This window comes from Somniosus microcephalus, unplaced genomic scaffold (genome assembly GCF_052327205.1).
Source record: "Somniosus microcephalus isolate GS21.2 unplaced genomic scaffold, FLI_Smic_1.0 unresolved_chr4, whole genome shotgun sequence".
Lineage (NCBI taxonomy): Eukaryota > Metazoa > Chordata > Chondrichthyes > Squaliformes > Somniosidae > Somniosus > Somniosus microcephalus.
The window spans coordinates 45709102-45723834 of record NW_028225182.1 but is presented as its reverse complement, the minus strand read 5'-3'; the positions used below and the strand labels follow the sequence as shown (position 1 = coordinate 45723834).

Here is a 14733-nt window from a genome sequence, read left to right as displayed (position 1 = left end):
CAAGATACCAGGGATCCGGAACAAACCTCCCCATACACCGAGCACAAGCTCAGGAAAACCCCGGGGGAGATGATATCCCGGTCACTGAGCCTTCAACAGCATTGAACAAGCACCCGGACGGAAACGTTCTTCATGTGGAAGTGATGAGATGCAAAAATTAACTCAACATTTAGGATGGCCGAGCGGTCTAAGGCGCTGCGTTCAGGTCGCAGTCTCCTCTGGAGGCGTGGGTTCGAATCCCACTTCTGACAGTCTTTACTTTTAATTACCACGCGGAACTCATTTATTTTCACACCACTGTCAAGCACTTTGGGACATCCCTTAAAAGTGGGATTCAGCAGTTCACCTGCTCCATTCACATAGAAACATAGAAGATAGGAGCAGGAGTAGGCCATTCGGCCACTCGAGCCTGCTCCGCAATTTAATGAGATCATGGCTGATCATCCACATTCAGTACCCTGTCCCTGCTTTCTCCCCATATCCCTTTATCTCTTTAGCCTTAAGAAATATATCTAACTCCTTCTTGAATATATTTAATGAATTGGCCTCAACTGCCTTCTGTGGTACAGAATTCAACAGGTTCACCACTCTCTGGGTGAAGAAATTCCTCCTCATCTCAACCCTATGTGGCTTACCCCTTATCCTTAGGCTGTGACTGCTGGTTCTGGATTCCCGCACCATCGGGATCATTCTTCCTGCATCTAGCGTGTCTTGTCCTGTTAGAATTTTGTAAGTTTCAATGAGATCCCCTCTCGTTCTTCTAAACTCCAGCGAATATAAGCCTAATCATCTCAATCTGTCTTCATACGTCATTCCTGCCATCCCATGTATCAGTCTGGAGAATCTTCGCTGCACTCCCTCCATGGCAAGAACATCCTTCCTCAGATAAGGTGACCAAAGCTGCACACAATACTCAAGGTATGGTCTCACTAAGGCCTTGTACAACTTCAGCAAGACATCCTTGCTCCTGTACTCGAAACCTCTCACTGAAAAGGCCAACATTTGCCTTCTTAACCACCTGCTGCACCTGCAGGCTTACCTTCAGCGATTGGTGCACACGGACACCCAGGTCTCATTGCAGTTCCCCTTTTCCCAATCTATTGACATTCTGATAATAAGCTGTCTTCCTGTTTTTGCCACCAAAGTTGATAACCTCACATTTATCCACATTATACTGCATCTGCCATGCTTCTGCTAAATCACCTAACCTGTCCATATCATACTGGAGGTTCTCTGCATCCTCCTCACAGCACACATGCCAACCCAGCTTTGTGTCGTCTGCAAACTTGGAGTTATTACATCTAGTTCAACCTTCTAGATCATTAATATATATTGTGAGTAGCTGGGGTCCTAGCACGTATCCCTGCCCTACCCCACTAGTATCTGCCTGCCACTTGGATAAAGGCCCGTTTAGACATACTCTTTGCTTCCTGTCTGCCAACCAGTTCTCTATCCAAGTCAGTATCTTACACCCGATCCCATGTGCTTTAACTTTGCACGCCAATCTATTATGTGGGACCTTATCGAAAGCCTTCTGAAAGTCCAAATACACCACATCCACTGGTTCTCCCTTATCTATTCTACCAGTTACATCCTCAAAAATTTTTAACATTTCCATCTGACCTGGTACTGAAAGTGGAGACGGTTCCACAGTGTAGCAGTTATCACGTTTGCGGAATCATTTTGTTGGAACTTGCTCCTTCTGCTTGTCCAGGGGCGAGATTGCTCTCCTGTGTGAGGAAATAACAACTAAGAACAAAAGAATTAGGAGCTGGAATAGCCCATATATTGTGTAAAATGAGATATGGGTAACAGTTAACAGTTAACATGCAAAGCACAAAACCTGCTGACAAGGGTGGTGCTGTTGCTGTTTGGCGAACCGACCTCTACCTAGCGGAAGCTGTACGCCAACTCTCCAACACCTCATCCTACCTCCGCCTGGACCATGACCCCACTACCGAATATCAAGTCACCATTTGCAAGACTGTCACTGACCTCGTATGAGAAGAGATTGAGTAAACTAGGCCTGCAATCTCTTGAATTCGGAAGAATGAGAGGGGATCTCATTAAGCATGCAAAATTATTACAGGGTTTGATCGGTTGGATGCTGGGAAAATGTTTCCCTTGGCTGGGGCGTCTAGAACCAGGGGCCACAGCCTCAGGATAAAGGTTAGGCCATTCAGGACTGAGAGGAGAAGAAATTTCTTCACACAGAGGGTGGTGAATCTTTGGAATTCTCTACCCCAGAGGGCTGTGGAGGCTCAGTCATTGGGTATGTTCAAAACAGAAGTCGGTAGATTTCTGACTGGTAAGGGCTTCAAGGGATATGGCGATAGGGCCGGTGAATGGAATTGAGGCAGGAGATCAGCCATGATCTCATAGAATCCCCTACACTTGCTTAAAAATCTGTCCCATTATCTCTTTTTACCAGTTCTGACGAAAGGTTATCGACCTGAAACGTTAACTCTGTTTCTCTCTTCGCAGAAGCTGCCTGACCTGCTGAGTATCTCCAGCATTTTCTGTTTCAATTCAGATTTCCAGCATCTGCAGTATTTTCTCAGTTCGCATTTCTTTCCTTGTGCAAAACAAGGTTATCGCTCAATTAATGACGCTTTGAAAGCAACATAAAAGTTTAACCAAATAAATACCGCCCAACGTGGGGCTCGAACCCACGACCTTGAAATTAAGAGTCTCATGCTCTACCGACTGAGCTAGCCGGGCCTATTAGAGCTGTATTTCATTGTCGCTGATTGCAGTCAGGTACCTGGTGGCTCCGGCCCGGTCACAACAGCATGTCTGAGCCGCGTTTCTGCAAACTGCGAAACAAGTTCTCCAGAAGCCCAAGGCGTATAAGGAACTCAAGCAGCAAAATCCCTTTCATTAACCACAGGGGTTCAGGCAATTTTCTGATCGCAAAGCGCTTTAGTCTTTGTCAATATCTCTTGTCTATTTCCCGGAGATTCCCGATTCTGTCTTTCTCTCTGGCTCTGTTTATTGTGTCTGTGGCCACCTGCGGGTTGATTTTGAAGGAATACCTGTGTTTGTGTCTGCTTGTTACGTTAAACAAATGAGGGCATCAGGCGCTTCTGTGCATGACAATGAGGAATCAGGAGAAGGCAGGAGGAATGAAACAGTGTTTGTGGAACGTGTGCATATAATAAAAGCGCGGGTTAAGTAGAGGTTTCTGTAGTGTAGCGGTTATCACGTTTGCCTCACAGGCGAAAAGTCCCCGGGTCGAGCCCGGGCGGAAACTTTATTTTTCTGTGAAATAAATTTAACAGGTTTCTTGTGTCAGAAGCAACGAACAATTTAAAGCAGACTCCTAAAATACACGGTGCGTAAATTCTTATAGGGTATAAATCTTCGTCAATGAATAAACTTTCACAAATTATTAAAGTTAAATTACTCAACTTTCGACTGTCCCTTACTGTGAGCATTTCTTTCATTCTGCAAAACAACGCTTTCGGTTAATGAATGTTGATTAAAACAATTAAACCACTAAACTACCAGAACACACATTAAAGAGTTGATCACAATTGCTGATATTTCTTATCTTTTTTCTGGTGTTTTTTCAGCTCTTGGTCCTTTTCAGCTCCTGACTGCGGATATTCTTCTGATTAAACGTGAACAAACTGAAATATCTCGCAGCCCCGGCCTCGGTTAGTACCAACAGATCTAAGCCGCATTTCAGGCCTGAAAACAATCCCATTAATTATTCGCTTTTCTCCAGCTCCAGAGCTCAGATTGTTACTGCCCATCCCTGGAGCTGCAAGATACCAGGGATCCGGGACAAACCTCCCTATACACCGAGCACAAGCTCAGGAAAACCCCGGGGGAGATGATATCCCGGTCACTGAGCCTTCAACAGCATTGAACAAGCACCCGGACGGAAACGTTCTTCATGTGGAAGTGATGAGATGCAAAAATTAACTCAACAAGTCAGGATGGCCGAGCGGTCTAAGGCGCTGCGTTCAGGTCGCAGTCTCCTCTGGAGGCGTGGGTTCAAATCCCACTTCTGACAGTCTTCACTTTTAATTACCACGCGGAACTCATTTATTTTCACACCACTGTCAAGCACTTTGGGACATCCCTTAAAAGTGGGATTCAGCAGTTCACCTGCTCCATTCACATAGAAACATAGAAGATAGGAGCAGGAGTAGGCCACTCGAGCCTGCTCCGCAATTTAATGAGATCATGGCTGATCATCCACATTCAGTACCCTGTCCCTGCTTTCTCCCCATATCCCTTTATCTCTTTAGCCTTAAGAAATATATCTAACTCCTTCTTGAATATATTTAATGAATTGGCCTCAACTGCCTTCTGTGGTACAGAATTCAACAGGTTCACCACTCTCTGGGTGAAGAAATTCCTCCTCATCTCAACCCTATGTGGCTTACCCCTTATCCTTAGACTGTGACTGCTGGTTCTGGATTCCCGCACCATCGGGATCATTCTTCCTGCATCTAGCGTGTCTTGTCCTGTTAGAATTTTGTAAGTTTCAATGAGATCCGCTCTCGTTCTTCTAAACTCCAGCGAATATAAGCCTAATCATCTCAATCTGTCTTCATACGTCATTCCTGCCATCCCATGTATCAGTCTGGAGAATCTTCGCTGCACTCCCTCCATGGCAAGAACATCCTTCCTCAGATAAGGTGACCAAAGCTGCACACAATACTCAAGGTATGGTCTCACTAAGGCCTTGTACAACTGCAGCAAGACATCCTTGCTCCTGTACTCGAAACCTCTCACTGAAAAGGCCAACATTTGCCTTCTTAACCACCTGCTGCACCTGCAGGCTTACCTTCAGCGATTGGTGCACACGGACACCCAGGTCTCATTGCAGTTCCCCTTTTCCCAATCTATTGACATTCTGATAATAAGCTGTCTTCCTGTTTTTGCCACCAAAGTTGATAACCTCACATTTATCCACATTATACTGCATCTGCCATGCTTCTGCTAAATCACCTAACCTGTCCATATCATACTGGAGGTTCTCTGCATCCTCCTCACAGCACACATGCCAACCCAGCTTTGTGTCGTCTGCAAACTTGGAGTTATTACATCTAGTTCAACCTTCTAGATCATTAATATACATTGTGAGTAGCTGGGGTCCTAGCACGTATCCCTGCCCTACCCCACTAGTAACTGCCTGCCACTTGGATAAAGGCCCGTTTAGACATTCTCTTTGCTTCCTGTCTGCCAACCAGTTCTCTATCCAAGTCAGTATCTTACACCCGATCCCATGTGCTTTAACTTTGCACGCCAATCTATTATGTGGGACCTTATCGAAAGCCTTCTGAAAGTCCAAATACACCACATCCACTGGTTCTCCCTTATCTATTCTACCAGTTACATCCTCAAAAATTTTTAACATTTCCATCTGACCTGGTACTGAAAGTGGAGACGGTTCCACAGTGTAGCAGTTATCACGTTTGCGGAATCATTTTGTTGGAACTTGCTCCTTCTGCTTGTCCAGGGGCGAGATTGCTCTCCTGTGTGAGGAAATAACAACTAAGAACAAAAGAATTAGGAGCTGGAATAGCCCATATATTGTGTAAAATGAGATATGGGTAACAGTTAACAGTTAACATGCAAAGCACAAAACCTGCTGACAAGGGTGGTGCTGTTGCTGTTTGGCGAACCGACCTCTACCTAGCGGAAGCTGTACGCCAACTCTCCAACACCTCATCCTACCTCCGCCTGGACCATGACCGCACTACCGAATATCAAGTCACCATTTGCAAGACTGTCACTGACCTCGTATGAGAAGAGATTGAGTAAACTAGGCCTGCAATCTCTTGAATTCGGAAGAATGAGAGGGGATCTCATTAAGCATGCAAAATTATTACAGGGTTTGATCGGTTGGATGCTGGGAAAATGTTTCCCTTGGCTGGGGAGTCTAGAACCAGGGGCCACAGCCTCAGGATAAAGGTTAGGCCATTCAGGACTGAGAGGAGAAGAAATTTCTTCACACAGAGGGTGGTGAATCTTTGGAATTCTCTACCCCAGAGGGCTGTGGAGGCTCAGTCATTGGGTATGTTCAAAACAGAAGTCGGTAGATTTCTGACTGGTAAGGGCTTCAAGGGATATGGCGATAGGGCCGGTGAATGGAATTGAGGCAGGAGATCAGCCATGATCTCATAGAATCCCCTACACTTGCTTAAAAATCTGTCCCATTACCTCTTTTTACCAGTTCTGACGAAAGGTTATCGACCTGAAACGTTAACTCTGTTTCTCTCTTCGCAGAAGCTGCCTGACCTGCTGAGTATCTCCAGCATTTTCTGTTTCAATTCAGATTTCCAGCATCTGCAGTATTTTCTCAGTTCGCATTTCTTTCATTGTGCAAAACAAGGTTATCGCTCAATTAATGACGCTTTGAAAGCAACATAAAAGTTTAACCAAATAAATACCGCCCAACGTGGGGCTCGAACCCACGACCCTGAGATTAAGAGTCTCATGCTCTACCGACTGAGCTAGCCGGGCCTGTTAGAGCTGTATTTCATTGTCGCTGATTGCAGTCAGGTACCTGGTGGCTCCGGCCCGGTCACAACAGCATGTCTGAGCCGCGTTTCTGCAAACTGCGAAACAAGTTCTCCAGAAGCCCAAGGCGTATAAGGAACTCAAGCAGCAAAATCCCTTTCATTAACCACAGGGGTTCAGGCAATTTTCTGATCGCAAAGCGCTTTAGTCTTTGTCAATATCTCTTGTCTATTTCCCGGAGATTCCCGATTCTGTCTTTCTCTCTGGCTCTGTTTATTGTGTCTGTGGCCACCTGCGGGTTGATTTTGAAGGAATACCTGTGTTTGTGTCTGCTTGTTACGTTAAACAAATGAGGGCATCAGGCGCTTCTGTGCATGACAATGAGGAATCAGGAGAAGGCAGGAGGAATGAAACAGTGTTTGTGGAACGTGTGCATATAATAAAAGCGCGGGTTAAGTAGAGGTTTCTGTAGTGTAGCGGTTATCACGTTTGCCTCACAGGCGAAAAGTCCCCGGGTCGAGCCCGGGCGGAAACTTTATTTTTCTGTGAAATAAATTTAACAGGTTTCTTGTGTCAGAAGCAACGAACAATTTAAAGCAGACTCCTAAAATACACGGTGCGTAAATTCTTATAGGGTATAAATCTTCGTCAATGAATAAACTTTCACAAATTATTAAAGTTAAATTACTCAACTTTCGACTGTCCCTTACTGTGAGCATTTCTTTCATTCTGCAAAACAACGCTTTCGGTTAATGAATGTTGATTAAAACAATTAAACCACTAAACTACCAGAACACACATTAAAGAGTTGATCACAATTGCTGATATTTCTTATCTTTTTTCTGGTGTTTTTTCAGCTCTTGGTCCTTTTCAGCTCCTGACTGCGGATATTCTTCTGATTAAACGTGAACAAACTGAAATATCTCGCAGCCCCGGCCTCGGTTAGTACCAACAGATCTAAGCCGCATTTCAGGCCTGAAAACAATCCCATTAATTATTCGCTTTTCTCCAGCTCCAGAGCTCAGATTGTTACTGCCCATCCCTGGAGCTGCAAGATACCAGGGATCCGGGACAAAACTCCCTATACACCGAGCACAATCTCAGGAAAACCCCGGGGGAGATGATATCCCGGTCACTGAGCCTTCAACAGCATTGAACAAGCACCCGGACGGAAACGTTCTTCATGTGGAAGTGATGAGATGCAAAAATTAACTCAACAAGTCAGGATGGCCGAGCGGTCTAAGGCGCTGCGTTCAGGTCGCAGTCTCCTCTGGAGGCGTGGGTTCAAATCCCACTTCTGACAGTCTTCACTTTTAATTACCACGCGGAACTCATTTATTTTCACACCACTGTCAAGCACTTTGGGACATCCCTTAAAAGTGGGATTCAGCAGTTCACCTGCTCCATTCACATAGAAACATAGAAGATAGGAGCAGGAGTAGGCCATTCGGCCACTCGAGCCTGCTCCGCAATTTAATGAGATCATGGCTGATCATCCACATTCAGTACCCTGTCCCTGCTTTCTCCCCATATCCCTTTATCTCTTTAGCCTTAAGAAATATATCTAACTCCTTCTTGAATATATTTAATGAATTGGCCTCAACTGCCTTCTGTGGTACAGAATTCAACAGGTTCACCACTCTCTGGGTGAAGAAATTCCTCCTCATCTCAACCCTATGTGGCTTACCCCTTATCCTTAGACTGTGACTGCTGGTTCTGGATTCCCGCACCATCGGGATCATTCTTCCTGCATCTAGCGTGTCTTGTCCTGTTAGAATTTTGTAAGTTTCAATGAGATCCGCTCTCGTTCTTCTAAACTCCAGCGAATATAAGCCTAATCATCTCAATCTGTCTTCATACGTCATTCCTGCCATCCCATGTATCAGTCTGGAGAATCTTCGCTGCACTCCCTCCATGGCAAGAACATCCTTCCTCAGATAAGGTGACCAAAGCTGCACACAATACTCAAGGTATGGTCTCACTAAGGCCTTGTACAACTGCAGCAAGACATCCTTGCTCCTGTACTCGAAACCTCTCACTGAAAAGGCCAACATTTGCCTTCTTAACCACCTGCTGCACCTGCAGGCTTACCTTCAGCGATTGGTGCACACGGACACCCAGGTCTCATTGCAGTTCCCCTTTTCCCAATCTATTGACATTCTGATAATAAGCTGTCTTCCTGTTTTTGCCACCAAAGTTGATAACCTCACATTTATCCACATTATACTGCATCTGCCATGCTTCTGCTAAATCACCTAACCTGTCCATATCATACTGGAGGTTCTCTGCATCCTCCTCACAGCACACATGCCAACCCAGCTTTGTGTCGTCTGCAAACTTGGAGTTATTACATCTAGTTCAACCTTCTAGATCATTAATATACATTGTGAGTAGCTGGGGTCCTAGCACGTATCCCTGCCCTACCCCACTAGTAACTGCCTGCCACTTGGATAAAGGCCCGTTTAGACATTCTCTTTGCTTCCTGTCTGCCAACCAGTTCTCTATCCAAGTCAGTATCTTACACCCGATCCCATGTGCTTTAACTTTGCACGCCAATCTATTATGTGGGACCTTATCGAAAGCCTTCTGAAAGTCCAAATACACCACATCCACTGGTTCTCCCTTATCTATTCTACCAGTTACATCCTCAAAATTTTTTAACATTTCCATCTGACCTGGTACTGAAAGTGGAGACGGTTCCACAGTGTAGCAGTTATCACGTTTGCGGAATCATTTTGTTGGAACTTGCTCCTTCTGCTTGTCCAGGGGCGAGATTGCTCTCCTGTGTGAGGAAATAACAACTAAGAACAAAAGAATTAGGAGCTGGAATAGCCCATATATTGTGTAAAATGAGATATGGGTAACAGTTAACAGTTAACATGCAAAGCACAAAACCTGCTGACAAGGGTGGTGCTGTTGCTGTTTGGCGAACCGACCTCTACCTAGCGGAAGCTGTACGCCAACTCTCCAACACCTCATCCTACCTCCGCCTGGACCATGACCGCACTACCGAATATCAAGTCACCATTTGCAAGACTGTCACTGACCTCGTATGAGAAGAGATTGAGTAAACTAGGCCTGCAATCTCTTGAATTCGGAAGAATGAGAGGGGATCTCATTAAGCATGCAAAATTATTACAGGGTTTGATCGGTTGGATGCTGGGAAAATGTTTCCCTTGGCTGGGGAGTCTAGAACCAGGGGCCACAGCCTCAGGATAAAGGTTAGGCCATTCAGGACTGAGAGGAGAAGAAATTTCTTCACACAGAGGGTGGTGAATCTTTGGAATTCTCTACCCCAGAGGGCTGTGGAGGCTCAGTCATTGGGTATGTTCAAAACAGAAGTCGGTAGATTTCTGACTGGTAAGGGCTTCAAGGGATATGGCGATAGGGCCGGTGAATGGAATTGAGGCAGGAGATCAGCCATGATCTCATAGAATCCCCTACACTTGCTTAAAAATCTGTCCCATTACCTCTTTTTACCAGTTCTGACGAAAGGTTATCGACCTGAAACGTTAACTCTGTTTCTCTCTTCGCAGAAGCTGCCTGACCTGCTGAGTATCTCCAGCATTTTCTGTTTCAATTCAGATTTCCAGCATCTGCAGTATTTTCTCAGTTCGCATTTCTTTCATTGTGCAAAACAAGGTTATCGCTCAATTAATGACGCTTTGAAAGCAACATAAAAGTTTAACCAAATAAATACCGCCCAACGTGGGGCTCGAACCCACGACCCTGAGATTAAGAGTCTCATGCTCTACCGACTGAGCTAGCCGGGCCTGTTAGAGCTGTATTTCATTGTCGCTGATTGCAGTCAGGTACCTGGTGGCTCCGGCCCGGTCACAACAGCATGTCTGAGCCGCGTTTCTGCAAACTGCGAAACAAGTTCTCCAGAAGCCCAAGGCGTATAAGGAACTCAAGCAGCAAAATCCCTTTCATTAACCACAGGGGTTCAGGCAATTTTCTGATCGCAAAGCGCTTTAGTCTTTGTCAATATCTCTTGTCTATTTCCCGGAGATTCCCGATTCTGTCTTTCTCTCTGGCTCTGTTTATTGTGTCTGTGGCCACCTGCGGGTTGATTTTGAAGGAATACCTGTGTTTGTGTCTGCTTGTTACGTTAAACAAATGAGGGCATCAGGCGCTTCTGTGCATGACAATGAGGAATCAGGAGAAGGCAGGAGGAATGAAACAGTGTTTGTGGAACGTGTGCATATAATAAAAGCGCGGGTTAAGTAGAGGTTTCTGTAGTGTAGCGGTTATCACGTTTGCCTCACAGGCGAAAAGTCCCCGGGTCGAGCCCGGGCGAAAACTTTATTTTTCTGTGAAATAAATTTAACAGGTTTCTTGTGTCAGAAGCAACGAACAATTTAAAGCAGACTCCTAAAATACACGGTGCGTAAATTCTTATAGGGTATAAATCTTCGTCAATGAATAAACTTTCACAAATTATTAAAGTTAAATTACTCAACTTTCGACTGTCCCTTACTGTGAGCATTTCTTTCATTCTGCAAAACAACGCTTTCGGTTAATGAATGTTGATTAAAACAATTAAACCACTAAACTACCAGAACACACATTAAAGAGTTGATCACAATTGCTGATATTTCTTATCTTTTTTCTGGTGTTTTTTCAGCTCTTGGTCCTTTTCAGCTCCTGACTGCGGATATTCTTCTGATTAAACGTGAACAAACTGAAATATCTCGCAGCCCCGGCCTCGGTTAGTACCAACAGATCTAAGCCGCATTTCAGGCCTGAAAACAAACCCATTAATTATTCGCTTTTCTCCAGCTCCAGAGCTCAGATTGTTACTGCCCATCCCTGGAGCTGCAAGATACCAGGGATCCGGGACAAACCTCCCCATACACCGAGCACAAGCTCAGGAAAACCCCGGGGGAGATGATATCCCGGTCACTGAGCCTTCAACAGCATTGAACAAGCACCCGGACGGAAACGTTCTTCATGTGGAAGTGATGAGATGCAAAAATTAACTCAACAAGTCAGGATGGCCGAGCGGTCTAAGGCGCTGCGTTCAGGTCGCAGTCTCCTCTGGAGGCGTGGGTTCGAATCCCACTTCTGACAGTCTTTACTTTTAATTACCACGCGGAACTCATTTATTTTCACACCACTGTCAAGCACTTTGGGACATCCCTTAAAAGTGGGATTCAGCAGTTCACCTGCTCCATTCACATAGAAACATAGAAGATAGGAGCAGGAGTAGGCCATTCGGCCACTCGAGCCTGCTCCGCAATTTAATGAGATCATGGCTGATCATCCACATTCAGTACCCTGTCCCTGCTTTCTCCCCATATCCCTTTATCTCTTTAGCCTTAAGAAATATATCTAACTCCTTCTTGAATATATTTAATGAATTGGCCTCAACTGCCTTCTGTGGTACAGAATTCAACAGGTTCACCACTCTCTGGGTGAAGAAATTCCTCCTCATCTCAACCCTATGTGGCTTACCCCTTATCCTTAGACTGTGACTGCTGGTTCTGGATTCCCGCACCATCGGGATCATTCTTCCTGCATCTAGCGTGTCTTGTCCTGTTAGAATTTTGTAAGTTTCAATGAGATCCCCTCTCGTTCTTCTAAACTCTAGCGAATATAAGCCTAATCATCTCAATCTGTCTTCATACGTCATTCCTGCCATCCCATGTATCAGTCTGGAGAATCTTCGCTGCACTCCCTCCATGGCAAGAACATCCTTCCTCAGATAAGGTGACCAAAGCTGCACACAATACTCAAGGTATGGTCTCACTAAGGCCTTGTACAACTGCAGCAAGACATCCTTGCTCCTGTACTCGAAACCTCTCACTGAAAAGGCCAACATTTGCCTTCTTAACCACCTGCTGCACCTGCAGGCTTACCTTCAGCGATTGGTGCACACGGACACCCAGGTCTCATTGCAGTTCCCCTTTTCCCAATCTATTGACATTCTGATAATAAGCTGTCTTCCTGTTTTTGCCACCAAAGTTGATAACCTCACATTTATCCGCATTATACTGCATCTGCCATGCTTCTGCTAAATCACCTAACCTGTCCATATCATACTGGAGGTTCTCTGCATCCTCCTCACAGCACACATGCCAACCCAGCTTTGTGTCGTCTGCAAACTTGGAGTTATTACATCTAGTTCAACCTTCTAGATCATTAATATATATTGTGAGTAGCTGGGGTCCTAGCACGTATCCCTGCCCTACCCCACTAGTAACTGCCTGCCACTTGGATAAAGGCCCGTTTAGACATACTCTTTGTTCCTGTCTGCCAACCAGTTCTCTATCCAAGTCAGTATCTTACACCCGATCCCATGTGCTTTAACTTTGCACGCCAATCTATTATGTGGGACCTTATCGAAAGCCTTCTGAAATTCCAAATACACCACATCCACTGGTTCTCCCTTATCTATTCTACCAGTTACATCCTCAAAAAATTTTAACATTTCCATCTGACCTGGTACTGAAAGTGGAGATGGTTCCACAGTGTAGCAGTTATCACGTTTGCGGAATCATTTTGTTGGAACTTGCTACTTCTGCTTGTCCAGGGGCGAGATTGCTCTCCTGTGTGAGGACATAACAACTAAGAACAAAAGAATTAGGAGCTGGAATAGCCCATATATTGTATAAAATGAGATATGGGTAACAGTTAACAGTTAACATGCAAAGCACAAAACCTGCTGACAAGGGTGGTGCTGTTGCTGTTTGGCGAACCGACCTCTACCTAGCGGAAGCTGTACGCCAACTCTCCAACACCTCATCCTACCTCCGCCTGGACCATGACCCCACTACCGAATATCAAGTCACCATTTGCAAGACTGTCACTGACCTCGTATGAGAAGAGATTGAGTAAACTAGGCCTGCAATCTCTTGAATTCGGAAGAATGAGAGGGGATCTCATTAAGCATGCAAAATTATTACAGGGTTTGATCGGTTGGATGCTGGGAAAATGTTTCCCTTGGCTGGGGAGTCTAGAACCAGGGGCCACAGCCTCAGGATAAAGGTTAGGCCATTCAGGACTGAGAGGAGAAGAAATTTCTTCACACAGAGGGTGGTGAATCTTTGGAATTCTCTACCCCAGAGGGCTGTGGAGGCACAGTCATTGGGTATGTTCAAAACAGAAGTCGGTAGATTTCTGACTGGTAAGGGCTTCAAGGGATATGGCGATAGGGCCGGTGAATGGAATTGAGGCAGGAGATCAGCCATGATCTCATAGAATCCCCTACACTTGCTTAAAAATCTGTCCCATTACCTCTTTTTACCAGTTCTGACGAAAGGTTATCGACCTGAAACGTTAACTCTGTTTCTCTCTTCGCAGAAGCTGCCTGACCTGCTGAGTATCTCCAGCATTTTCTGTTTCAATTCAGATTTCCAGCATCTGCAGTATTTTCTCAGTTCGCATTTCTTTCATTGTGCAAAACAAGGTTATCGCTCAATTAATGACGCTTTGAAAGCAACATAAAAGCTTAACCAAATAAATACCGCCCAACGTGGGGCTCGAACCCACGACCCTGAGATTAAGAGTCTCATGCTCTACCGACTGAGCTAGCCGGGCCTGTTAGAGTTGTATTTCATTGTCGCTGATTGCAGTCAGGTACCTGGTGGCTCCGGCCCGGTCACAACAGCATGTCTGAGCCGCGTTTCTGCAAACTGCGAAACAAGTTCTCCAGAAGCACAAGGCGTATAAGGAACTCAAGCAGCAAAATCCCTTTCATTAACCACAGGGGTTCAGGCAATTTTCTGATCGCAAAGCGCTTTAGTCTTTGTCAATATCTCTTGTCTATTTCCCGGAGATTCCCGATTCTGTCTTTCTCTCTGGCTCTGTTTATTGTGTCTGTGGCCACCTGCGGGTTGATTTTGAAGGAATACCTGTGTTTGTGTCTGCTTGTTACGTTAAATAAATGAGGGCATCAGGCGCTTCTGTGCATGACAATGAGGAATCAGGAGAAGGCAGGAGGAATGAAACAGTGTTTGTGGAACGTGTGCATATAAAAAAAGCGCGGGTTAAGCAGAGGTTTCTGTAGTGTAGCGGTTATCACGTTTGCCTCACACGCGAAAAGTCCCCGGGTCGAGCCCGGGCGGAAACTTTATTTTTCTGTGAAATAAATTTAACAGGTTTCTTGTGTCAGAAGCAACGAACAATTTAAAGCAGACTCCTAAAATACACGGTGCGTAAATTCTTATAGGGTATAAATCTTCGTCAATGAATAAACTTTCACAAATTATTAAAGTTAAATTACTCAACTTTCGACTGTCCCTTACTGTG

General features: G+C 45.1%; 9 non-coding genes across 9 annotated transcripts; 5 read left to right on the top strand and 4 right to left on the bottom strand.

Annotated features, from left to right (window-relative positions):
* The first annotated feature begins 168 nt into the window (after positions 1-168).
* trnal-cag (transfer RNA leucine (anticodon CAG)) lies at positions 169-251 on the top strand. The gene has a single exon. It is a non-coding gene; the product is annotated as a tRNA-Leu (tRNA).
* A 2397-nt stretch (positions 252-2648) lies between these two features.
* Positions 2649-2721, bottom strand: trnak-cuu (transfer RNA lysine (anticodon CUU)). The gene has a single exon. It is a non-coding gene; the product is annotated as a tRNA-Lys (tRNA).
* Positions 2722-3938: 1217 nt separating this feature from the next.
* Positions 3939-4021, top strand: trnal-cag (transfer RNA leucine (anticodon CAG)). Its single transcript has one exon. It is a non-coding gene; the product is annotated as a tRNA-Leu (tRNA).
* A 2389-nt stretch (positions 4022-6410) lies between these two features.
* Positions 6411-6483, bottom strand: trnak-cuu (transfer RNA lysine (anticodon CUU)). The gene has a single exon. It is a non-coding gene; the product is annotated as a tRNA-Lys (tRNA).
* A 1217-nt stretch (positions 6484-7700) lies between these two features.
* On the top strand, positions 7701-7783 carry trnal-cag (transfer RNA leucine (anticodon CAG)). Its single transcript has one exon. It is a non-coding gene; the product is annotated as a tRNA-Leu (tRNA).
* Positions 7784-10180: 2397 nt separating this feature from the next.
* Positions 10181-10253, bottom strand: trnak-cuu (transfer RNA lysine (anticodon CUU)). Its single transcript has one exon. It is a non-coding gene; the product is annotated as a tRNA-Lys (tRNA).
* A 1217-nt stretch (positions 10254-11470) lies between these two features.
* On the top strand, positions 11471-11553 carry trnal-cag (transfer RNA leucine (anticodon CAG)). Its single transcript has one exon. It is a non-coding gene; the product is annotated as a tRNA-Leu (tRNA).
* Positions 11554-13949: 2396 nt separating this feature from the next.
* Positions 13950-14022, bottom strand: trnak-cuu (transfer RNA lysine (anticodon CUU)). Its single transcript has one exon. It is a non-coding gene; the product is annotated as a tRNA-Lys (tRNA).
* A 459-nt stretch (positions 14023-14481) lies between these two features.
* On the top strand, positions 14482-14554 carry trnav-cac (transfer RNA valine (anticodon CAC)). Its single transcript has one exon. It is a non-coding gene; the product is annotated as a tRNA-Val (tRNA).
* The last annotated feature ends 179 nt before the right edge of the window (positions 14555-14733 follow it).